Raw genomic sequence first — 23,237 nt, 5'->3', positions numbered from 1 at the left:
CGTCTGGTCCGACAGATTCCACCGTTCCCTAACGACTCTCCGTTTAGCCAGTATTATTCAAGTTTCCACTACTTCGGGTGTCCAACCCTTCTCTCTTTTCCCTCACCATTGTCATCATCATCATTTACGGTATTCAGGGAGCATTACTGGGTGCTCAGTGCTGTTCTAAGCATTAGAGAGAGTATGAGAGCCACTTCCAACCCTTCTGCTCCCTTCCTTTCATTTGGATCACTCCAGTGACTCCCAGTTGCCTTTTGTCAGTGAACACCTAGCCATGGGCTTCCTGTTTCTCTATTAGTTGCCTCTGCCAGACTCTTATTATTCATTAACCTTTTGTCCTCTTCTACTTGGGTCCTTCTTCTTCCATTAGATTGCAAAGTCCTTGTATGTTCTCCAAATGACCAGTACACTATTTCACTGCTCTTTCCTACTACCACTATTCATTATTATTATTAATAATGATAACAATAATCACAGTATTTGTCAAGCACTTATTATGTGCCAGACACTATTCTAACCACTGAGGTATATACAGTCAGTTCAGAGTCCCTGTCCCCCATGGTGTTCACGTCTAAGAGGAAGGGGGTACGGGAATTTCTTCCCCATTTTAACAGACGAGGAAACCGAAGGCCACAAAAGTGAAATGACTTGCTCGAGGTCACGCTGCAGGGAAGCGACAGAGCCGGGATTAGAACTGGGGTCTCCTGACTCCCAGTCTTCTGATTTTTCCACTAAGCCACGCTGATACGCCATTTAGGTGTCGATAAAGAAGGTTGAAACTGATGCCGATTAAACTAAGAGTGAACGTACAAATCAGCATTGAGCCGATTGCGACTTTTGGCCACAAAACCGAATAATATACGAATGTTTAGTGTTCAGGCACCGGTATTTTGGATCGCTTACAAATCCACAGTGAAAATCCACAGTGAAAAACCTGAAAAGGGAAATTAACCCCAGGATATACAGCAGATGGGGAATCCCAGTGGGGCTGGATGCCAAGGTGCTCAGCTTGCGAAAGCCAAACCCGGGGCCAAACCAACGTTCTGACTTCCAGGTTTTACCATTTCCCACTGGTGACATTTCCAGGGAAGCAGTCCAATGTGAAGAGGAGCCCAGGGCTGCTCCATCATCCTGCAATTCCGCAAGGGTGCCCGAGATGTTCAGGCAAAGCGGGTGGGCACTGTTGGGAAAGGTTGGCGTGACACTGCTTGCAGCAGGCGTTTATCAAAGCCAACTCTGCCAGAGAAAATCCCACCAACTCCTAAACAATATGGAAAACTCCAAAAGGGTCCTCCCCGAATGGGGATTCAATCCATCCATCAGTCAATCAATCAATCACACTTACTGAGCACTTACCGTGTGTGGGCCACTGTATTAAGTGCTTAGGAGAGTACAGTAATAACGGAGTTGGTAGGCGTGATTCTTATCCACAACGGGCTTACAGTCTAGAGGGAGAGGCCGCCATCAATGTAAATAAATAAATTACGGTTATTTACATAACTACTGGGAAACTGAGGGCTGTGGGAGCGAGGGACGGTTTGAATAAAAGGTGCAAATCCAAATGTAAGGGCAACACAGAGTGAGTGGGAGAAGAAGAAAAGAGGGCCTAGTGGGGGAAGACCTCTGGGAGGAGATGTGCTTTTGATTAGGCTTTGCACGAATTGCTGAATTGTATTTTATCATTTTTATTTATTGCTCTGTTGCATTATTATTTATTGCTGAATTGTACTTTATTATTCTTATTTATTGCTCTATTGGATTCTTATTTATTGCTGAATTGTACTTTATTATTCTTATTTATTGCTCTACTGGATTCTTATTTAGTGCTGAATTGTACTTTTATTATTCTTATTCATTGCTGCATTGTATTCTTCTTTATCCTGTATTGTATTCTCCCTTATCGCTGTCTTGTACTTTATCAATCTTATTCATTGCTGCATTGTATTCTTCTTTATCGCTGTCTTGTACTTTTATCTTTCTTATTCCTCGCTGCATTGTATTCTTGTGCCCTGCTGCAATGTATTCTTCTTTCTTGCTGTCTTGTACTTTCCCAAGCGCTTAGCACAGCGCTCGGCACGCAGCGAGAGCTTAATCGATACGATTGAATGCCCGCACGCATGCAAATCTCCTCCCATGCCGTGACCTCCACGAGGTGCAGCGCAAGCCCCAGTGGGGCACTGCAGGCGGCCGCCTCCTGCGGGGAACTACATTTCCCAGGATGCCCGGGGGCCCCGCCCACGTGACCCGGGACCCGCCCCCTCGGCCAATGAGGACGGAAGTTTCCGCGGGCCCCTCCTGCGGGGAACTACATTTCCCAGGATGCCCGGGGGCCCCGCCCACGTGACCCGGGACCCGCCCCCTCGGCCAATGAGGACGGAAGTTTCCGCGGGCGCCTCCTGCGGGGAACTACATTTCCCAGGATGCCCGGGGGCGCCGCCCACGTGACCCGGGCCCCGCCCCTCGGCCAATGAGGATGGAAGTCTCCGCGGGCGCCTCCTGCGGGAACTACATTTCCCAGGATGCCCGGGGACCCCGCCCACGTGACCCGGCCCCCGCCCCAACCCCCACGTGACCCGGACCCCTCCAACCCTCCACCCCCACCCCTGGGCCAGTGAGCACGGAAGTTCCCTCGGGCGCCTCCTGCCAGAACTACATTTCCCAGGATGCCCGGGGGCGCCGCCCACGTGACCCTGGCCCCGCCCCTTGGCCAATGAGGATGGAAGTCTCCGCGGGCGCCTCCTGCGGGAACTACATTTCCCAGGATACCCGGGGACCCCGCCCACGTGACCCGGCCCCCCCACAACCCCCCCCCACCCCTGGGCCAGTGAGCACGGAAGTTCCCGCGGGCGCCTTCTGCCAGAACTACATTTCCCAGGATGCCCGGGGGCGCCGCTCACGTGACCCGGCCCCGCTCGCGGAGCATGGGCGTTGCGGCGGGCGCCTCCCGCGGGGAACTACATTTCCCAGGATGCCCCGGGGCTCCAGAGCCCCCACGTGACCCTGGCCCCGCCCCTCGGCCAATGAGGACGGAAGTTCCCGCGGGCGCCTCCTCCGAGAACTACATTTCCCAGGATGCTCGGGGGCGCCTCCCACGTGACCCGGGCCCCCGCCGGGCTGCTCGTCCGGGGAACTACATTTCCCAGGATGCCCGGGGACCGCCCCCGTGCTCCCTCCTCCGGCCCCGCCCCCGCCCCCGCCCCCGAGCTCCCTCCTCCTCCTCGTCGTCCTCGTCGGTCCCGGAGAGAGCGGCGGAAGGTGAGCGGGCGCCGGGCCGGGCGACGTGGAAAGATGGAGGGCCGAGCCGCCCATCGGGCCCACGCCGAGGCGCCCCGGACGCGGGAGGGAGGGCGCCCCCCGAAGGACGGGGCGGGGCGGAGCGGGCACGGGGGAGCGAGCAGGGAGGGAGGGCGCCCCCCGGCGGACGGAGCGGGGAGGGGAAAGACGGGGAGGAAGGGCGCCCCCTGGTGGACGCGGCGGAGGGGAAGGGCGCCCATTGGCGGACGGGGTGGGAAAGGACGGGGACACAGGGTGCGGGGGGGGGGGGGGGGAAGGGCGCCCCCTGGTGGGCGGGGAAGGACGGGGACAGGGTGCGGGGGGGGTGGGAAGGGCGCCCCCTGGTGGGCGGGGAAGGACGGGGACAGGGCGCGGGGGGCGGTGGGATAGGCGCCCCCTGGTGGACGGGGCGGGGAAGGACAGGCAGGGAAGGATGGGGACAGGGTGCGGAGGGAAGGGCGCCCCCTGGCGGACGAGGCGGAGAAAGACGGGGACAGGGTGCCGGGGTGGGTGGGAAAGACACCCCCCCCTCCCCCCCGGTGGACGGGGCGGGGAAGGACGGGGATAGGGTGCGGAGGGATGGGAAGGGCGCCCCCTGGCGGACGGGGTGGGGAAGTTCGGGGAGAAGGCGCAGAGTGGGAAGGACGCCCCCTGGTGGACGGGGAATAGGGGAAGGGCGCCCCCTGGCGGACGAGGCGAGGAAGTTCGGGGACAGGGTGCGGGGAGGAAGGACAGGGAGAAGGCGCAGGCCGGGGGGAAGGACGCCCCCTGATGGACGGGGCGGGGAAGGACGGGGACAGGGTGAAGGGGGGTAGGAAGGACGCCCCCTGGTGGACGGGGCGGAGGGGAAGGGCGCTCCCTGGTGGACGGGGCGGGGAGGGCTGGGGGGGCGCCTTACATCGGACACACAACCCCCTCCCCCCCACCGGTCACAGGCATCGCACTCTCCCTGCCGCTTAGCACAGTGCTCCGCGCGCAGCCGGCGCTCAGAAAGTGCCATCGACTGACCGGCTGTGGGGGTGACCCGCCAAGTTAGAGAGGAAAGGGAGGCGGGGAGACTCCGGTGGTGGGCGGGGATGTCTCTGGACACTGTGATAGCGAACTCTCCCGAGCGCTTAGTACAGTGCCCGGCACGCAGCCGGCACTCAGTAAATACCGTCGATTGGGTGTTGGGGTGGGCAGCCAGGTTAAAGGGGAAAGGGAGCCGGGGAAACTCTCCTGGTAGGCAGGGAATGTGACTGTTTATTGTGATAGTGTACTCTCCCGAGCGCTTAGCACAGTGCCCCGCACGTAGCCGGTGCTCAGTAAGTACCAGACTGGATGTTGGGGTGGGTAGCCGGGTTAAAAGGGGAAGGGGAGGGGGGAAATTCTGGTCGTGGGCAGGGATGTGTCTGGACATTGTGATAGTGTACTCTCCCGAGCGCTTAGTACAGTGCCCCAAGTGCAGTAAGCGCTCAGTAAATACCATCGATTGGTTGGGGTGGGCAGCCGGGTTAAAGAGGAAAGGGGGATGGGGGAACTGGTTGTGGGCGGTGACGCGTCTGGACATTGTTATATTGTAGTCTTCCAAGCGCTTAGTACAGTGCTCTGCACGGAGTAGGCACTCAGTAAACTAGGCACTAGGCACTAGGCCCGATTAGACTGTAAGCCCGTCAAACGGCAGGGACTTTCTCTATCTGTTGCCGACTTGTTCATCCCAAGCGCTTAGTACAGTGCTCTGCACATAGTAAGCGCTCAATAAATACTATTGAATGAATGAGTAAAGCACTGCTGATGGACTGGGGGGGAGGGGTAGGCCCGAGAGGGGCATATTGGGGAGCAGAAGAGGAGGTTGAGGAGTGGGTGGGCAAGCCCTTCAAAGGGCAGGGACCGTCTCTGTTACCGATTTGTCCATTCCAAGCGCTTACTACAGTGCTCTGCACATAGTAAGCGCTCAATAAATACTATTGAATGAATGATGAATGAAAAGGAGCGGGTCGAGCGGAACTGAGCGAGCGAGGGGCCGGAAGCCGGCGACATCATCGGAATGGAGGGGTTGGTTTGCTCCGTTATGGCCAGGGAATGTGTCTCCCAGTGCTGTTGTCTTGGCCTCTCCCAAGTGCTTAGTACAGTGCTCTGCACGCCATAAGCGCTCAATAAATGCCATCGACCGACTGGTTGTTTGAATGGCTCAGGCTGGGTGGAAAGCCAGGTGAAAGAGAGAAGGGTGATGGGGAAACTCTAGCCATGATGTCTGTTTATTGTTATATACTTTCATTCATTCAAAAGTATTTATTGAGCACTTACTATGTGCAGAGCACTGTACTAAGCGCTCGGAAGCGCTCTGCACACAGTAAGCGCTTAGTAAATATCATCGATCGACTGGTGGTTTGAATGGCTCAGGCTGGGTGGGAAGCCAGGTGAAAGAGAGAAGGGTGATTGGGAAACTCTAGCCGTGATGTGTTTATTGCTATATCGTACTCTCATTCAGTAGTATTTATTGAGCGCTTACTAGGTGCAGAGCACTGTACTAAGCGCTCGGAAGTGCTCTGCACACAGTAAGCGCTTAATAAATATCATCGATGGACTGGTGGTTTGAATGGCTCAGGCTGGGTGGGAAGCCAGGTGAAAGAGAGAAGGGTGATGGGGAAACTCTAGCCGTGATATGTTTATTGCTATATCATGCTCTCATTCATTCAATAGTATTTATTGAGCGCTTACTAGGTGTAGAGCACTGTATTAAGCGCTCGGAAGTGCTCTGCACATAGTAAGCGCTTAATAAATACCATCGATCGACTGGTCGTTTGGCTCAGGCTGGGTGGGAAGCCAGGTGAAAGAGAGAAGGGTGATGGGGAAACTCTAGCCGTGATGTGTCTGTTTATTGCTATATACTTTCATTCAATAGTATTTATTGAGCACTTAGTATGTGCTGAGCACTGTACTGAGCGCTCGGAAGCGCTCTGCACACAGTAAGCGCTTAATGAATATCGATCGACTGGTCGTTTGGGTGGCTCAGGCTGGGTGGGCAACCAGGTTTAAGAGGGAACGGAGGCGGGGGAACTCTCATTGTGGGCAGTGAGGTGTGTTTTATTGTTCTGTTGTAGTCTCCCAAGTGCTTAGTACAGTGCTCTGCACACAGTAAGCGCTCATTAAATTTGTCTGACTAAAGATGAATCAGTAGGGAGAGCGGGAAGCTCTGACATTTGGAAGTGTCTAGACTTGAAACTTATGGGCAGGGAACGTGTAGAACAGTTCTGCTCTATTGTATTCATTCATTCGATAGTATTTATTGAGCACTTACTATGTGCAGAGCACTGTACTAAGCGCTTGGAATGGACAAATCGGCAACAGATGGAGACAGTCCCTGCCCTTTGACAGGCTTACAGTCTAATCGACTGTACTTTCCCAAGCGTTTAGTACAGTTCTTTGCACACCGTAAGTGCTCAGTCAGTACCATTGATTAGTTTGGGAGTCAGCCGGGGAGAAAAGGGTAATAAGCGAGGGTGACTTTCTGGCAGGGAATTTGAGAATTGGACTAGTAATAATGATACTTGTTAAGCTCTTACTATATGCCAAGCGCTGTTCTAAGCGCTGGAGTAGATAAAAGGTAATCAAGTTGTCCCACGTGGGGCTCACAGACTTAATCCCCTTTTTACAGGATGAGGTGACCGAGGCACAGTGAAGTGACTTACCCAAGGTCACACGGCAGACAATAATAATGATATTGGTATTTGTTAAGCGCTTACTCGGTGCAGAGCACTGTTCTAAGCGCTGGGGTAGACACAGGGGAATCAGGTTGCCCCACGTGGGGTTCACAGTCTTAATCCCCATTTTACAGATGAGGTCACTGAGGCCCAGTGAAGTGACTTGCCCACAGTCATCCAGCTGACAAGTGGCAGAACCGGGATTTGAACCCATGCCCTCTGACTCCAAAGCCCGTGCTCTTTCCACTGAGCCACGCTGCTTCCGGAGTCGGGATCAGAACCCACATCCTCTGACTCCAAAGCCGTGCTCTTTGGCCACGGAACGGGTCACTAGGTATATGTGAAGGAGGGAAAACTGAGTTTTTTGTGTAAAAAAAAAAAAAAAAAAAAAAAAGCAGCCCCAACAGTCAAAATCATTTCTAAGAAGGATTTGTCTCTAAATAAAGAAAACTATAGATGCACGTGGTAGTCAACGCAAAATCTCTTGCGCACCTCATAGAAAACTAGTTCCTGGTCTTTCCAGTTGGTCCTGCTCCCTGCCTGTTCCAGTAACTGTGTCAGTATTTTCAATATAATCATTTTAGGAGGCCAGCCCTTTTGGACGTGTCAGGGATAAGGTGAAGTGACACTTGAGCTCACTTTTTCAGAAAGCGAAACTTAAAAAATGTGAGGCAGACACATAGAACTGCGAGGAACCCTGAGTATAGCAGATAAGTTCTACCCTTTGCCAGAAGCTTGGGTATTTCTTAAAAATATTGTGTCACTTTCCACAGGGCCTTTTTATTTGATGACTTCCGATGTCCCGTATCATCACAGAGAAGCGGCGTGGCTTAGTGGATAGAGCACGGGCCCGGGAGTCCGAAGGACCTGGGTTCTAATCCCGGCTCTGCCGCTTGTCCGTCGGGTGACCTTGGGGAAGTCACTTCACGTCTCTGTGCCTCAGTTACCTCGTCATTTTTAAGACTGTGAGCCCCATGTGGGACATGGACTGGTGTTCCACCTGACTAGCTTCTCCCCATCCCCGGTTTATAGTACAGTGCCTGGCACGTAGTAAGCGATTAACAAGTGCCATAAGGGAAAAAAAAAAGCTGTATTTTTAGAGACTATGTAGTGCTCTTTGATAGTGGTGCTAAGAATTCAGTATTTTGCGATTTTCTTCGCTGCGGCTACTGCAGTAAAAGAGGCGGATGATGAGAGTGGTCCTGTTTATTTTGTTAATGAGGTGTACATCCCCTGGATTCTATTTATTTCTATTGTTTTTGTCTGTCTCCCCCACAACTAGACTTTGAGCCCGTCAATGGGCAGGGATTGTCTCTATCTGTTGCCGAATTGTCCATTCCAAGCGCTTAGTACAGTGCTCTGCACATAGTAAGCGCTCAATAAATACTACTGAATGAATGAATGAATGAATGGTCAAAACTGGAGAAAGTTGTTTCCCTTTCTTGGTTTTCAATAGGAGTGTGTGCACACCCTGTAAATAAGCTACTCCGAGGCCCCGTACAAGCCAGCTGTAAAATGATGTGGGTGACATCGGTCTTGTGCCGGTGGGACAGTATGAAATTTCAAACCAGAAGACCACAAGTCCTTGGAGACGAGACACCCTCATGAGCAGGAGGAGTGCCTGAGAGTGGCCTTTTCTCAACTCTCCACACACTTTGCCAAAAACGTTGTCTGACGGGAGAGCGTGTTTTAGAATCACTGTGACCTTAAAGTGTGAATTAGGCTACCTGATTATTTGGGATGAAGAAAAATTAGAATTCTAAGGACATTGGTCTGTAGTAATAATAATAATGATGGTGTTTAAGTGCTTACAGTTAAGCGCCGTTCTAAGCACTGGTGTAGATACAAGCTGATCAGGTTGGACATGGTCCCTGTCCCACATGGGTCTCACAGTCTTAATCCCCATTTTACCGGTGAGGTAACTGAGGCCCAGAGAAGTGAAATGACTCGTCTAAGGCTACATACAGCAGACAAGTGGGGGAGTCTGGATTAGAACCCAGGTCCCTCTGACTCCCGGGCCCGGGCTCTATCCACTAGGCCATGATTTTTTCCTAACGCAAAGATATGCAATATTGCAATCCTTGTGGTCATAGAGATCCAGGGATACTCTTAATAAGGTGATGATGATCGTGGAGGGTAGTGAAAGGATTACTTCCCGTCTCTTCCAGAACAAGAATAATAATAATAATAATGGTATTCGTTAAGTGCTTACTATGTGCCACGCACTGTTCCAAGCACTGGGGTAAATACAAGGTAATCAGGTTGGACATTCTCTTAGTAAGGAGTTGATGATCATGGAGGGTAGTGAAAGGATTACTTCGCGTCTTTTCTAGAATAATAATAATAATAATGGTATTTGCTAAGCACTTACTTTGTGCCAAGCACTGTTCTAAGCACTGGGGTAGGTAGGTTGCCCCACGTGGGATAACCTGATTCCCCTGTGTCTACCCCAGCGCTTAGAACAGTGCTGTGCACATAGTAAGTGCTTAACAAATGCCAACATTATAATTACAAGGAAATCAGGTTGGACACAGTCCCTGTCCCACGTGGGGCTTCACAGTCTTAATTCCCATTTTATAGAGGAGGTAACTGAGACACAGAAGTGACTTGCCCAAGGTCACACTGTAGACAAGTGGCGGAGCTGGGATTAGAACCCACGTCCTCAGACTCCCAGGCCCGTGCTCTTGCCATCCACCTTCAGCGTAAAGTATCCACAGAGTCAATTATTCATCCGTTCACTTCACCCAAATAGATTGATGTCACTAACCACAGCATCCTTATTCTTGCTTCCGATGTACCTACACGATTGGCATCTGATGCCCCGCTCGGCCCAAAGCAGGGATCACGGTTTTGGCACATGACTGTGCCTACCGGAACAGTAAGCACTTAAAATACCATCGACTGATTTGACTAACAATTAAACTCAGTGCAGCCAGAAGGTCCTGCCTGGTTCGAACTTTGCCTGTGAATTTCATCTTTCAGAAGTGTGACCTAGATAACACTGTAGAGTGGCTTACGGCCACAGGCATTTTTCCCTTGACCAAAGAGGTCATTTCTTGGCACCGAATCCCCGGTTTTCTCCTCATCTAATGGTGTAGTTCAATAGAAGTTTTGAACGTGCCCGGGTTCAATAGTCTTTATATTCAAAATAATATCCAAGTCATCCACTTAATGAAAATTGGAATCTCATGAGGAGACCTAGGCCTCCCGTCTATGAAGCCCACTGTCGTTCAGCTCTTGGGTTTTAGGCGGGTAGTATTACGGAGCCTCAGACCTGACCTAAACTCTAGTTGTCTGCTGCATTAAGCGTCTTCTTGTTTAAAGGACCAAGACGCAGCCTCTGCCGATGGGAGCTTTATTTGATTGCCAGAACCGCCTTCCGACATGGTTCCGCCAGTTTCGCCACCTTTCATTGGGAACACGATGACCTGCTGAAATTAGCCTGCGGCTGTTTCGAGGGGCTAGATCCCTGGCAGATGAGAGCGAATCAGCCGCTGGGCAACCTTTCTACTAGCGTCGGACCCAACTCCCTTCAGTTGGAGGACACCCGGGGAGGGCTGAGTTGGCTCCAGAAAACCGCTTCTTCCCGGTTCCAATGCAACGAGGGGCACCGTTGTCCGGAGCTGGTTCTCGGTCCCTTATTGAGTGACCCAGGCTGGTGATTTCATGCGGCCAATTGTTGGCCCTCGGGAGATGGGACGGTTCTGCACCTCTCAACATGTAGGTTGAAAGGAGAGTAAACCTGACTCAAAGAATATCTCCCAAAGTTTAATGTCGTCTGTCAGCTAATGCAGTATTGACCCTGACAGACGTCAACAGTCATTATGATTAGCGTCCACAGCTTTGCACTAGCCCAAACCAAAGCAACTAAACACACTATCGATATTGATAAACATCAGCAGTCATTCTGACTAGCATAAGCAACTTTACATTAACCCAAACAAAAAACAAAATGCAGCAATGATATCGACAGATATCAACAGTCATTATGACTAGTGTAAGTCACTTTACACTAACCCAAATGAAAATAACGGTACGAAAATCCACAGATGTTTTCTGTGCCTGGACCATAGATCTAGCCTAAAAGCTAATGCCCCAAAGTGATTAGGTTAATTGGAGTTATCTACACAACACACCAGAGGTCACAATGGAACTTGGGAAGCAAAATGATTTCTCACAGTCAAGGCAAGAAATGGTTTTCTTCATATTATATTTGATTAAAACCATAACATTACCCACAGGGCGTCGTAATTTGATTCAAACAGTGCAAGATATGGCCTGCCCCTGAGAGGAAATACAATTTACTTCAGATAAGGCATATGTTAAGAAGATCAATTGGTTTCCAAGCCTATTTCACTTGTGGTGTGAAAGCATCCGTATATTATCCTGCTAATAATTATGGTACTTGTTAATAGCTTATTATTTACCAAGCCCTCACTGTATTAAGAGCTGGGGTAGATACAAGATAACTCGGTTGTACACATTCCCTTGTCCCACTTGGGAGCTCACAGTCTAAGTAGAAGAGAGTAGGATTTAAATAATAATTATGGTATGCGTTAAGTGCTTACTCTGTGCGAGGCCCTATACTAAGCACTGGGGCCAACACAAGCAAATCGGATTGGACACTGCTCCCATGTCCCACCTAGGGCTCATGGTCTCAATTGCCATTTTACAGATGAGGTAACTGAGGCCCAGAGGTTCAAGCGCCTAGTACAGTGCCCTGCACACAGTACGCGCTCGATAAATATGTCACATGGCAGACAAGTGGCTGAGTCGGGATTAGAACACACGACCTTCTGACTCCCAGGCCCCTGCTCTATCCACTGTGCCATGCTGCTTCTGTAAGAAATCCCCTACGCCATCCGTAAAAGGTCCATTTTACAGATGAGGGTAACAGAGGCCCAGAAGTTGAATGACTTGTCCAAGATCCCGCAATAGACAAGTGGCGGAGCCTGGATTAGAACACACATCCTATGACTTCCAGGTCCGGGCTCTTTCCATTAGGGCACGCTGCTTAACTTGAGAAAAGAAAATTTGAGAGTCAGTTCCATCCAAAAGGGACTCAACCTCCATGGAACAAGAGCATTAGCTATTGCTTCAGCTCCCTAGCACATTTAACGGCAGAATTAACTTCTTCAGTTGTCTGCCACAATCCCCAGCATGCCATATATCTGTTTATTCATGCTAATATATGTTAGGTTTAAAAATAATGTTATTTTATACCATGCCCATCTTTAAGGTATAACCCACTATAACCCCCCAGCATTGACTTTCTCCTTGGAGAAAATGAAATAGTTTGAAAAAAGCCATTTTGGTGGTTATTTTATATCATTTAATCTTTTAGGTGCTCGCAGATTTTTGTTGACTTGTTATAGTAGAATCATTGACATTACACTGGCCCTTAATATCCGTGGCTTCTATTTTATTCTTTTGAAGATGGGCACTAGTTTGTTCTTTTCCTGTCCTCAAATATTTCTCTGTCTCAAGGTCCTGTCCTCCAGTTCTCTTCTTGACCCCCTCCAATCTTCATTCAATAGTATTTATCGAGCGTTTACTATGTGCAGAGCCCTGTACCAAGCGCTTGGAATGTACAATTCGGTAACAGATAGAAACAATCCCTGCCCAATGACGGGCTCACAGTCTAATCTGGCTTCCGTCCCCTTCACTACACAGAACCTCCCTCTCAAAGGTCACAGATGATCTCCTCTTTGCCAAATCCATTGGCTTCTACTCTATTCTAATCCTCCTCAACCTCTCAGCTGCCCTTGACACTGTCTACCACCCCCTTCTCCTGGAAACATGATCCAGCCTTGGCTTCACTGACACTGTCCTCTCCTGGTTCTCTTCGTATCTTTCTGGCTGCTCCTTCTCAGTCTCTTTCACGGGCTCCTCCTCTGCTTCCCATCCCCTAACTGTGGGAATCCCTCAAGGCTCAGTGCTGCGCTCCCTTCTACTCTCCATTTACACCCACTCCCTTGGGATCTCGTTCCCATGGCTTCCGTTACCACCTTTATGCAGATGATTCTCAAATCTACATCTCCTGCCGTGCTCTCTCTTCCTCTGTGCAGTCTCACATTTCCTCCTGCCTTCAAGACATCTCTCCTTGGATGCCCCCCCGACACCTCAAACTTAACATGTCCAAAACAGAACTCCTTAACTTCCCACTCAAACCCCGTCCTCCCCCGATTTTCCCATCAGTATAGACAGCACCACCAGGCTTCCTGTCTCATAGGTCCATAACCTTGGTGTTATCCTCATCTCATCTCTCATTCAACCCGCATATTCAGTCTATCACTAGATCCCGTCTGTTCAACACTGCTAAAATCCTCCCTTTCCTCTCCACTCAAACTATCACCTGAATCCAAGCATTTATCCTCTCCCACCTTGATTACCATATCAGCCTCTTTGCTGACCTCCCTGCCTCCTGTCTCTCCCCTCTCCGGTCCATTCTTCGCTCTGCTGTCGGTGTCATTTTTATCCAGAAGCCTTCAGTCCATGTTTCCCCACTCCTCAAGAACCAGCCACCTCTGCATCAAACAGAAATTTTTATCATTGGATTTAAAGCCCTCAGTCACCTTGCCCCCTTCTAGCTCACCTCACTGCTCCCCTACTGCAGTCCAGCTCACACCTTTCACTCCTCCAATGCCGGCCTACTCACTGTACCTAGATTTCATCCATCTCACCACTGACCTCTCGCTCAAATCCTGCATCTGGCCTGGAACATCCTCACTCTTCATACACAGCATCAAAGCCTTCAAGAAGACACATCTCCTCCGAAAAGCCTTCCCTTTCTAAACCCTCATTTGCTCTTTTCCCACTCCTTTCTACATTGCTCTGACTTGCTCCTTTTCTTTCCCCCCGTCAGCCCCACAGCACTTGTGCATATCCATAATTTATTTATATTAATATCTGTGTCCCCTAGACTGTCAGCTCCTTGTGGACAGGGAACCTGTCACCAGTTCTGTTATACTCTCCAGAGCACACAATAAACGCTTAGTAAATATGATTGATTGCTTTCTCTTGCCCTCTAAGGTTTTCTCCTCTGAACTTGGCTCGTAGCAGTAGAAATTTTGTTCGCTATTCACAAGCTCAAGTGTTAGAATAAGGTTCAGTCAGTATGATCAGCTGCATTTACAGAAGTCCTTGAAACAGCGAGCATTGTCCAAATGTTAACTTGGAATTCACCTACGTGAGTTTCAAGAGATTTTCTTGAAGACTGTATAAATATGCAACGGATGAATGCATTTTTGTGACTACTTTTTTTTTTTGAAATGGAATTTGTTAAGCACTTGTGACAGGCACTATACTATATGCACTGGGGTGGACACAAGGTAGTTGGGATGGACACCTGCATGGGACTTTCAGTCTTAATCTCCATTTTTCTGAGGAGGTAACTGAGGCACAGGGAAGCGAAGTGACTTGTCCAAGGTCACACAGCAGACAAGTAGTTGAGTTGGGATTAGAATCCACATCCTCTAACCCCCAAGATCACGCTGCTTCTCTAGGCACTTCCGTTATTTAAAAAATTTGGTGTGAAACTGCAAAGGAGATAATTGGGGAGAAAATTTGCAGTTGCTCTCAGGCTAGAAATCACTATTTCTGAAATTCTATTGCATTAGAATTTGCTAAATTGGTAAAAGAGGTCAAGCAAGTCAAATACAACCATATGGCAAGCTGTATAGTGTAATAGAAAGAGCTCAGAATTGGGAGCCAGAGGATCTGGGTTCTATCCCATCTCCATCACTTGTCTGCTGTGTGATCTTGGGCATGTCACCTGACTTTTCTATGCCTGTTACCTCATTTGTGAAATGGGGATTAAGACTTTGGGCCCCATGTGGGCCAGGTACTGTGTCCAACCTGATCTGCTTGTATCCACCCCAGCATGTAGTACAGTGCCTGGCCCACTGTAAGCACTTAATAAATACCAGAATTATTATTATCATTAGGCCACTTTCCAGGCAACTTTAGGACTAAGGGTTTGGGAAATCAGCATTTCAATAAAAGTTCCAGTGTGTTTTTTGCTTTCTTTTTTTGAAGGTCTTTGGTTTGGTGACTTAGATTAAGTTCATTACATTTGGGCTTTCACACCTGTACAAATTCTTCTTTTGAGTTGTAGCCAGGTTAAATGTTGGAACACCATGTTCCTGCATGTCAGAAAAGGGAAAAGGCTCTGGTATAGTGTCATGCACCTGCTGGATACTTCATAAACGTTAATTGATGCACTCGTTGATCTGCCCCGATAGGTGGTTCTTTAGGTTCCAACCAAAGAGCTAAACATAATGAAACCTCTATGCAGTTGATGTGCCAAGTGCCAGTCATACAGTTGAATTATGAATTATAAGCCATCTGTAGGAAAGGAGCTCATCTTCCACTTCCGCTGTATCGTTCTCTTCCAGGGCTCTATACACAGTGAGCACTCAGTAAATACCACAGATGATGATGATGAGTCTTCATGGTGGAAGTTAAAGTATGAAATAATAAGGCTACTTTAGTCAGTCAATGGTTTTTATGTATGGAAACCTTAATCTGTGCAGAGCACTGTACTAAGCCTTTGGGAGAGTACAGTACATTAGAGTTAGCAGAGAGATTCTCTGCCCATAACGAGCTGACAGTCTAGAGAGGTTGATATTGTAACTGCATTACCTTTTTCTAATTGGAGAAGACGGGGAGGAAGAAGAATAAAGAGGGAGAGATGGAGACCCTCAGTTGGAGGGGTGGGAGCAGAGTCCTTTCCTCTTCTCCACTCTTAGTGGAGATTGAGGTCAGTGAATGCGGGGCCCAGCCTGAACTTGTCCTATGTCCAGTGTGCGTCATCCACCCGCCCCCATTATCAGTGCTCGTGGGCCTTGGCATGGAGGTTACCCGCCCACCAGCAGCAGAGGCAGGCAGAGAAGGGGTTGGGTCACCCCCTTGTGCCCAGGGGGAGGGGGCCGAGAGCAGCCCCAGCTTTCCCTGCTGCCCTCTGAACATGATGGGGAAACTTCTCCTATCCTCTTCCTGCCGGAGCTCTCTGTGTCCTTCCATCGGAGGACAAGTTGGCCGCCATTTTGGCTCCACCTCAACCCCTTTCCAGCTCATCGGGGGTGGGTCAGATCTGCTGCCTCCCGACCAAAAATATGTGAGGTCACGCCAATATGGTGAGGCATCTGAGCGGACCCTTACGCTCAAGACCCTCATTTGATCCCCAGCAGAGCCATATATGGCGAGTGAGCCAAGGCTTTCTTACCCTTCGATTAGACTGTAATCCCAACAAAGGGCAGGTACTGTCTCTATCTGTTACCGATTTGTACATTACAAGCGCTTAGTACAGTGCTCTGCACATAGTAAGCACTCAATAAATGCTATTGAATGAAGGAAATCAGATTGGTCACTTCTACTTCTGTTCCTCAGTTCCCCTACTCCCTTTTACTTCTGGATCACCCTCGCATTTGGATTTATATCCTTTTATTCAACCCACCTTCAGCCCTATAGCCCTGGTGTACAAATCTGTAATTTATTTCAATGTCTGTCTCTCCCTCTAGATAGTAAGCTCACCGTGGGAAGGGAACATGTATATCAACTCTGTTGTATTCTCCCAAACACCATGCACAGGGCTCTGCACACAGTAAGCTCTTAAATACCATTAATTGAGTCCCGTAGATTGTACAGCCCACTCCTAAAGTGCAGTTTAGATTGGTCTTTGTAGGCAAAGATATTTTTTAATTGAAATATCTTTTCCAAATGTGACTAGAAAACATTTTCCCATAATTTTTATAAATCATTGAAGAGGTATTTTAGCAGCTAATCTAGGTTATTTTGTAGATAGGCGCGTCAACTTGCTTTGGACGTCGAGCCCAAACAGTGATAAATAGCTCAGTTAATTTATTTTTGTTCGGCGAAAGTACAACTGCTGATTCGGACAGAATCAGGATACTATAAATAAACCATAGTTTGAGGGAGGAAATGTAAAGAAATTCCAAAAGACTCTAAATTAGAGTGGTTTACGTCTGTACACTATTCCAAAAAAGCGTTTTGATTACCTGCAAAGGTGGTTTGGTTACAAACTCAGAGGGAATTGTAGAATTCATTTTGGAGCAAAACTTATGGTAAATGTGAAATGAAATCCTACCTCATCCGATTTGTCTGCTTCTAGCTAAGCTACCTTTATTTTTTGTAAAATGATTAGATTTACCGTCTCTCCTTGCAAGTTCTTGCAGGATACTGCTGAGGCGAAAAGCACACTGTGGGAATTTAAATGCAACGTGGCCTAGTGGAAAGAATGTGAGACTGGGAGTCTAAGGGACTTGAGTTCTAATCCCAGCTCCACTGCTTGACTGCTCTGTGACCCTGGGCAAGACACTTCACTTCTCTGGCCTCAGTTACCTCATCTCTAAAATGGAAATTAAGATTGTGAGCCCAAAGCAGCGTGGCTCAGTGGAAAGAGCCTGGGCTTTGGAGTCATAGGTCATGGGTTCGGCTCTCGGCTCTGCCACCTGTCAGCTGTGTGACTGTGGGCAAGTCACTTCACTTCTCTGTGCCTCAGTTACCTCATCTGTAAAATGGGGATTAACTGTGAGCCTCATGTGGGACAGCCTGATTACCCTGTATCTCCCCCAGTGCTTAGAACAGTGCTCGGCACATAGTAAGCGCTTAACAAATACCGACATAATAATGTGGGACATGATTTGTGTCCAATCTGATAAGCTTGTATTTACCCCAGTGTTTAGAACAGTGCCTGGCCCATAGTAAGCATTCAATAATTATTATTATTATTAAAAATACCATAAAAAATGGGACATATCTCAGAGGGCTCTTATTAACTTAAGTTTCAGAACTCTGATAATGCAAGGTCTTCAAAGTGAGTCCATGGGCGAGTGTGCACCGAGAGAAGTGAAATGACTCAGTTACCTCATCTGTAAAATGGGGATTAAGACTGTGAGCCCCACCTGGGACAACCTGATCACCTCGTATTCCCCAGGGCTTAGAACAGTGCTTCACATATAGTAAGTGCTTAACAAATACCATTATTATTATTATGATTATTCAGCCAAAATTATTTTCATTATTGTAATTTATTTTAATGTCTGTCTCCCCCTGCAGACTGCAAGCTCTGTATGGGCAGGGATCACATCTACCAACTCTGTTGTATTTTCCCAAGTGCTTAGCGCAGTGCTCTGCACCTGGTAGGTGCTCAGTATATTCCACCGGTTCCTTCCCATGCTCCTTTCCCCTCTTTCTTCTCCTTCTCAAAGCAGCTTTCACATCTGATGTACATTGCTCTTTTGGTGTAGGAAAACTTTGGCATGTGCTGAAATAATCAGCTATCTTTTCAGCACTTCCCCTGTGATGTGTGATGTGAAGTGAAAGAGCAGGTTTTAAGGTGCAATCGGCATGGTGGTCCCAAAGCAGAAGTTGGAAACACAGAACGTTTGTAAGCAAGTACCAAATATGCCCTCCCCAAGCAGCAACGTGGTCTGGCGGTTGGTCAGTCAGTCGATTGTATTTGTGGAACGCTTACTGTGTGCAGAGCACTGTACTAAGCTCTTGGGAGAGTGCAGTATAACAATATAACAGACATTCCCTGCCTTCAGTGAGCTTGCACTCTAGAGGGGTAGATGGACATTAATATAAAAAATTGCAGAAATACACACAAGTGCTGTGGGACTGGGACTAAGGGAGGAGGGATGAACAAAAGGAGCAAGTCAAGGCGACGCAGAAGGGAGTGGGAGAGGAGGAAAGGAGGTTAGTCGGGGAATGCCTCTTGGAGGAAATGTGCTGTCAATAAGGCTTTGGGTGGGGAGAGAGTAAAGTCAATAAATGGCTTTGAATTATGTTCCTTTTGCTATAGTGTTAGCAGTTCTGTGCAGTTGTGTCACTTATAAACTGGCTGAGCAGATTTTTGATGCCTTCCTCTGGGACAGTGCTCCCATGTACCTCGAGGCCCCAGATAGTGTTTTCATGACTCCAAAAATTTGGGCCATGCTCCTGCGTACCCCAAGGCCTCAAGGCCCTATAACAACTGTTATATTGTTATTGAGGTCCCTAGACTGAACTCCCATGACCCTCAAAATATGGTGGTCCCTATCTTTAAGAAACTTACAGTCTCCAGGGGGACAGACATGAAAATAAGTTACAGATAGAGAAATGTCAGGGTATAAGTTCCCTCTAGGAGTTTAGAGACAGGGAAGTTAAAGGACCTGACTTTAAGAAGCGAGCAAAATTGGTAAAAACATTAAATGAATCCAGTACTCCTTTCCTCAGCCTCTATAATAATAATAATAACTATTTTGGTATTTATGAAGTGCTTACTATGTGCCAAACACCATACTAAGCGCAGGGATGATAAAGCAAATCAGATTGGACACAATCCTTGTCCCGCCTGGGGCTCACAGTCTCAATCCCCATTTTGCAGATGATGGAACTGAGGCCCAGAGAAGTGAAGTGATTTGCTCAAGGTCACACAGCAGACGTGGTGGAGCTGAGATGAGCACCCATGTCCTTTTGATGCTCTGGCCCATGCTCTATCCGCTACGCCATGCTGCTTCTCTGTCGTGCTTCTGTAATTCTTCTGTAATGCTTTGGTGTTTCTTGCATACCATGCTACACCAAGAATATTGTGGTTTGATTAGCTATAATTTAATGTGTTTGGAAAATGATTTGGGAAAGTGGCTGTGATTTTTTTTTCTCTCCAGTTAGGAGCCTGGAGAAAAGTAAATATGCTTTTTTGTACCCATTGTTGCGTGAAAGAAAAGATAGATGGTCTGGGTACAGGCATTAAAACTATTGAAAGTCAAAACTCTTTTGTTAAAGATGAACTAGATGCAGGTTTAATTCAACAGAGCATTTCAGTGTAGCCTGCCCTTTCCGTCATTGGCACTCAGGGCAGAAACTAATCTCCTGCACTCTGCTGCCACTTGCTACTATTTTTAATTATGCAGTGGAGTTGAGATCATCTGCTTTATCTTCCTGCTAAGAGTTCTTCCTCATATTTTGTGAAACTGCAGTCTTTCCAGTTGTGCATTAGCAGCACCTTTTAATTATTGCTCATCATCATTGAGGTCAGAGACTCCTCTGGTGTGTATTTTGTTGATAACTTGGACATTTTGCCAAGATGTAGCTGAGTAATCAAACTTTTATACTTTTTAAATTGTCTTATAAGTTGCTGTTTAAAGCCTCTAGAAAATATGGTAGTCATTTTGTGAGACCCAGTTACTTTTTAATAATAACCTCACCTTCACCAGGTTACTCGATATGCCCCCCCAATCCATGCCCTCACCTACAGGCATAAATATTGCTAAGAGGTAAATACTTATTAAGTGTCTATATGGGTAAAACTCTGAGGTTAATGCAAAATGTAAATTAATCAATGGGGCAGGATGACATCTGAAGGAATTCAGAAGAGAAGTAGCAGAAACCCTGCTTGGTGAGACGGCAAGGTAGCTACCCTCAGCGAATGCCCTCCTTCCTCAAATCTGACAGTTTTTCTCCGCCTCTTTCAAAGGTTTATTGAAGGCACATCTCCTCCAAGAGGCCTCCCCGGACTAAGCCCCACTTTTCCTCATCTCCCACTCCCTTCTGCATCACCCTGACTTGCTCCCTTTCCTCTCCCCCCCCACCCGACCCCCGGCCCCAAAACATTTATGTATATATATGTAATTTTATGTATTTGTATTGATGTCTGTCTCTCCCCCACCCCCAAACTGTGAGCTCATTGTGGTCAGGGAATGTCACTGTTTATTGTTGTGTTGTAGTTTCCCAAGTGCTTAGAACAGGTCTTAATCCCCATTTTACAGAGGAGGAACTGAGGCCCAGAGATGTGATATGACATGAACCGGGTCACCCGGCAGACAAGTGGCAGAGCTGAGATCAGAACCCAGATCCTTTGACTGTGACCCGTGCTTTTTGCTCTAGGCCCCGCGGCTTCATTCATTCATTCTTTCAATAGTATTTATTGAGCACTTACTATGTGCAGAGCACTGTACTAAGCGCTTGGAATGGACAATTCGGCAATAGATAGAGATAGTCCCTGCCCACTGAAGGGCTCACAGTCTAATCGGGGGAGACAGCAAAGCAAAACAGAACAAAACAATAACAAGACAACATCATCAAGATATAGAATCAAGGAGCTATACACCTCATTAACAAAATAAAATAATATATAAATGAGCACAGTGCTGAGGGGAGGGAAAGGGGGAAGAGCAGAGAGTGGGGAGATGCTCAGTCTGGGAAGGCCTCCTGGAGGAGGTGAGCTCTCAGTAGGGCTTTGAAGAGGGGAAGAGAGTTAGTTAGGCGGATGTGATGAGGGAGGGCATTCCAGGCCAGAGGTAGGACGTGGGCCAGGGATCAATGGCGGGACAGGCGTGAACAGGGGACAGTGAAGAGGTGAGCGGCAGAGAAGCGGAGCCTATGGGGTGGGCAGTAGAAAGAGAGAAGGGAGGTGAGTTAGGAGGGGGCAAGATGATGGAGAACTTTGAAGCCAAGAGTGAGGAGTTTTTGTTTCGTGCAGAGATCGATAGGCAACCACTAGAGGTTTTTGAGGAGGGGAGTGACATGCCCAGAGCGTTTCTGTAGGAAGGTAATAATTTTGGTATTTTGTTAAGTGCTCACTACGTGCACGGCACTGTTTTAAGCGCTGGAGTAGATACAGGGTAATCAGGTTGCCCCATGTGAGGCTCACTGTCTTCATCCCCATTTTACAGATTTTACAGATGAGGTAACTGAGGCACAGAGAAGTGAAGTAACTTGCCCACAGTCACACAACTGACAAGTGGCAGATCCAGGATTCGAACCCATGACCTCTGACTCCCAAGCCCATGCTCTTTCCACTGAGCGACTCTGCTTCTCATGATCCGGGCAGCGGAATGAAGAATAGACTGGAGCGGGGAGAGACAGGAGGAGGGGAGATCAGAGAGGAGGCCGACACAGTAATCCAGTCGGGATATTATGAGAGCTTGTACCAGTATGATAGCCATTTGGATGGAGAGGGAAGGGCGGATCTTGGCGATTATTATAAAGGTGAAACTGGCAGGTGTTGGTGATGGATTGGATGTGTGGGGTGAACGAGAGAGCCGAGTCAAGGATGACATCAAGGTTGCGGGCCTGAGAGACGGGAAGGATGATCGTACCGTCCACAGTGACGGGGAAGTAAGGGAGAGGACAGGGTTTGGGAGGGAAGATAAGGAGCTCAGTTTTAGACCTTCACATATCAGAACTGAAGGAGGCAGGGGGTAGAACTGCCGTTCCCTGGGAGAAGCAGCGTGGCTCAGTGGAAAGAGCCCGGGCTTGGGAGTCAGAGGTTATGGGTTCAAATCCCGGTTCTGCCACTTGTCAGCTGTGTGACTGTGGGCAAGTCACTTAACTTCTCTACGCCTCAGTTACATCATCTATAAAATGGGGATGAAGACTGTGAGCCTCACGTGGGACAACCTGATTACCCTGTATCTACCCCAGCGCTTAGAACAGTGCTCTGCACATTGTAAGCACTTAACAAATGCCAACATTATTATTCCCTCACGGGAGGCAGCGAAGCTGGTTCTGTGGCCAGTTCCGCAGCTTCTGGTCTTACAGGGACCACTTTTGCCTCTCGGACTCCATTTCTCTCTCCCCCCTCTCAAACCTCTGCCCTCCCCCCAGGCTCAAAATGAAAAGATACTTTTGGATCAGTCAATAGTATTTGAGTGCATACTCTTTGAAAAACACCATACTAAGACTGTAAGAGTACAAGAGAGTTAGAAGTCATTATCCCTGCCCTCAAGAAGCTCACAGTCTAGATAGGACTACAAATTACTTCTCTAGGGTCACCACTGTCCGTCTCTAGTTCCCTGCCATTCTTTTTTGGCATTTCATTGTAAAGACCATCCTTTTTCTCCCTCTCTTTCCCCCATCCTTCTCTCTATTATTATTCATCCCTCTGCATTCTTTACTTATGAGTGTTAGACTTCTAGGGCCTGATTCATTAGTAATAATGGTCGCATTTGTTAAATCTTTAGTCTGTGTCAAGCACTGGCACTATGTGCTGGTGAGGCTTAGACTGTGAGCCCAGTTCTGCCACTTAATAATAATAATAATTATGTTATTTAAGCTCTTAGTATGTGCCAAGCACTCTTCTAAGCACTGGGGTAGATACAATAATAATGCTGGTATTTGTTAAGCGCTTACTATGTGCAGAGCACTGTTCTAAGCGCTGAGGTAGATACAGGGTAATCAAGTTGTCCCACATGAGGCTCACAGTTAATCCCCATTTTACAGATGAGGGAACTTAGGCCCAGAGAAGTAAAGTGACTTGCCCACAGTCACACAGTT

At 48.2% G+C, this 23,237-nt stretch overlaps 1 protein-coding gene across 2 annotated transcripts in view; it reads left to right on the top strand.

Moving 5' to 3' along the window:
* Window positions 1–3,213: 3,213 nt before the first annotated feature.
* DYM (dymeclin) overlaps window positions 3,214–23,237 on the top strand; it is a 519,684-nt gene continuing 499,660 nt past the window's right edge. For both annotated transcript variants that reach the window (XM_029060947.1, XM_039911491.1), the window contains exon 1: window positions 3,214–3,255. The gene's annotated coding sequence lies outside the window, so the exon portion shown is untranslated. The remainder of the gene's footprint in view (window positions 3,256–23,237) is intronic.

This window comes from Ornithorhynchus anatinus, chromosome 3, assembly GCF_004115215.2.
Source record: "Ornithorhynchus anatinus isolate Pmale09 chromosome 3, mOrnAna1.pri.v4, whole genome shotgun sequence".
Lineage (NCBI taxonomy): Eukaryota > Metazoa > Chordata > Mammalia > Monotremata > Ornithorhynchidae > Ornithorhynchus > Ornithorhynchus anatinus.
This window is presented reverse-complemented; position numbering and strand designations above follow the sequence as displayed.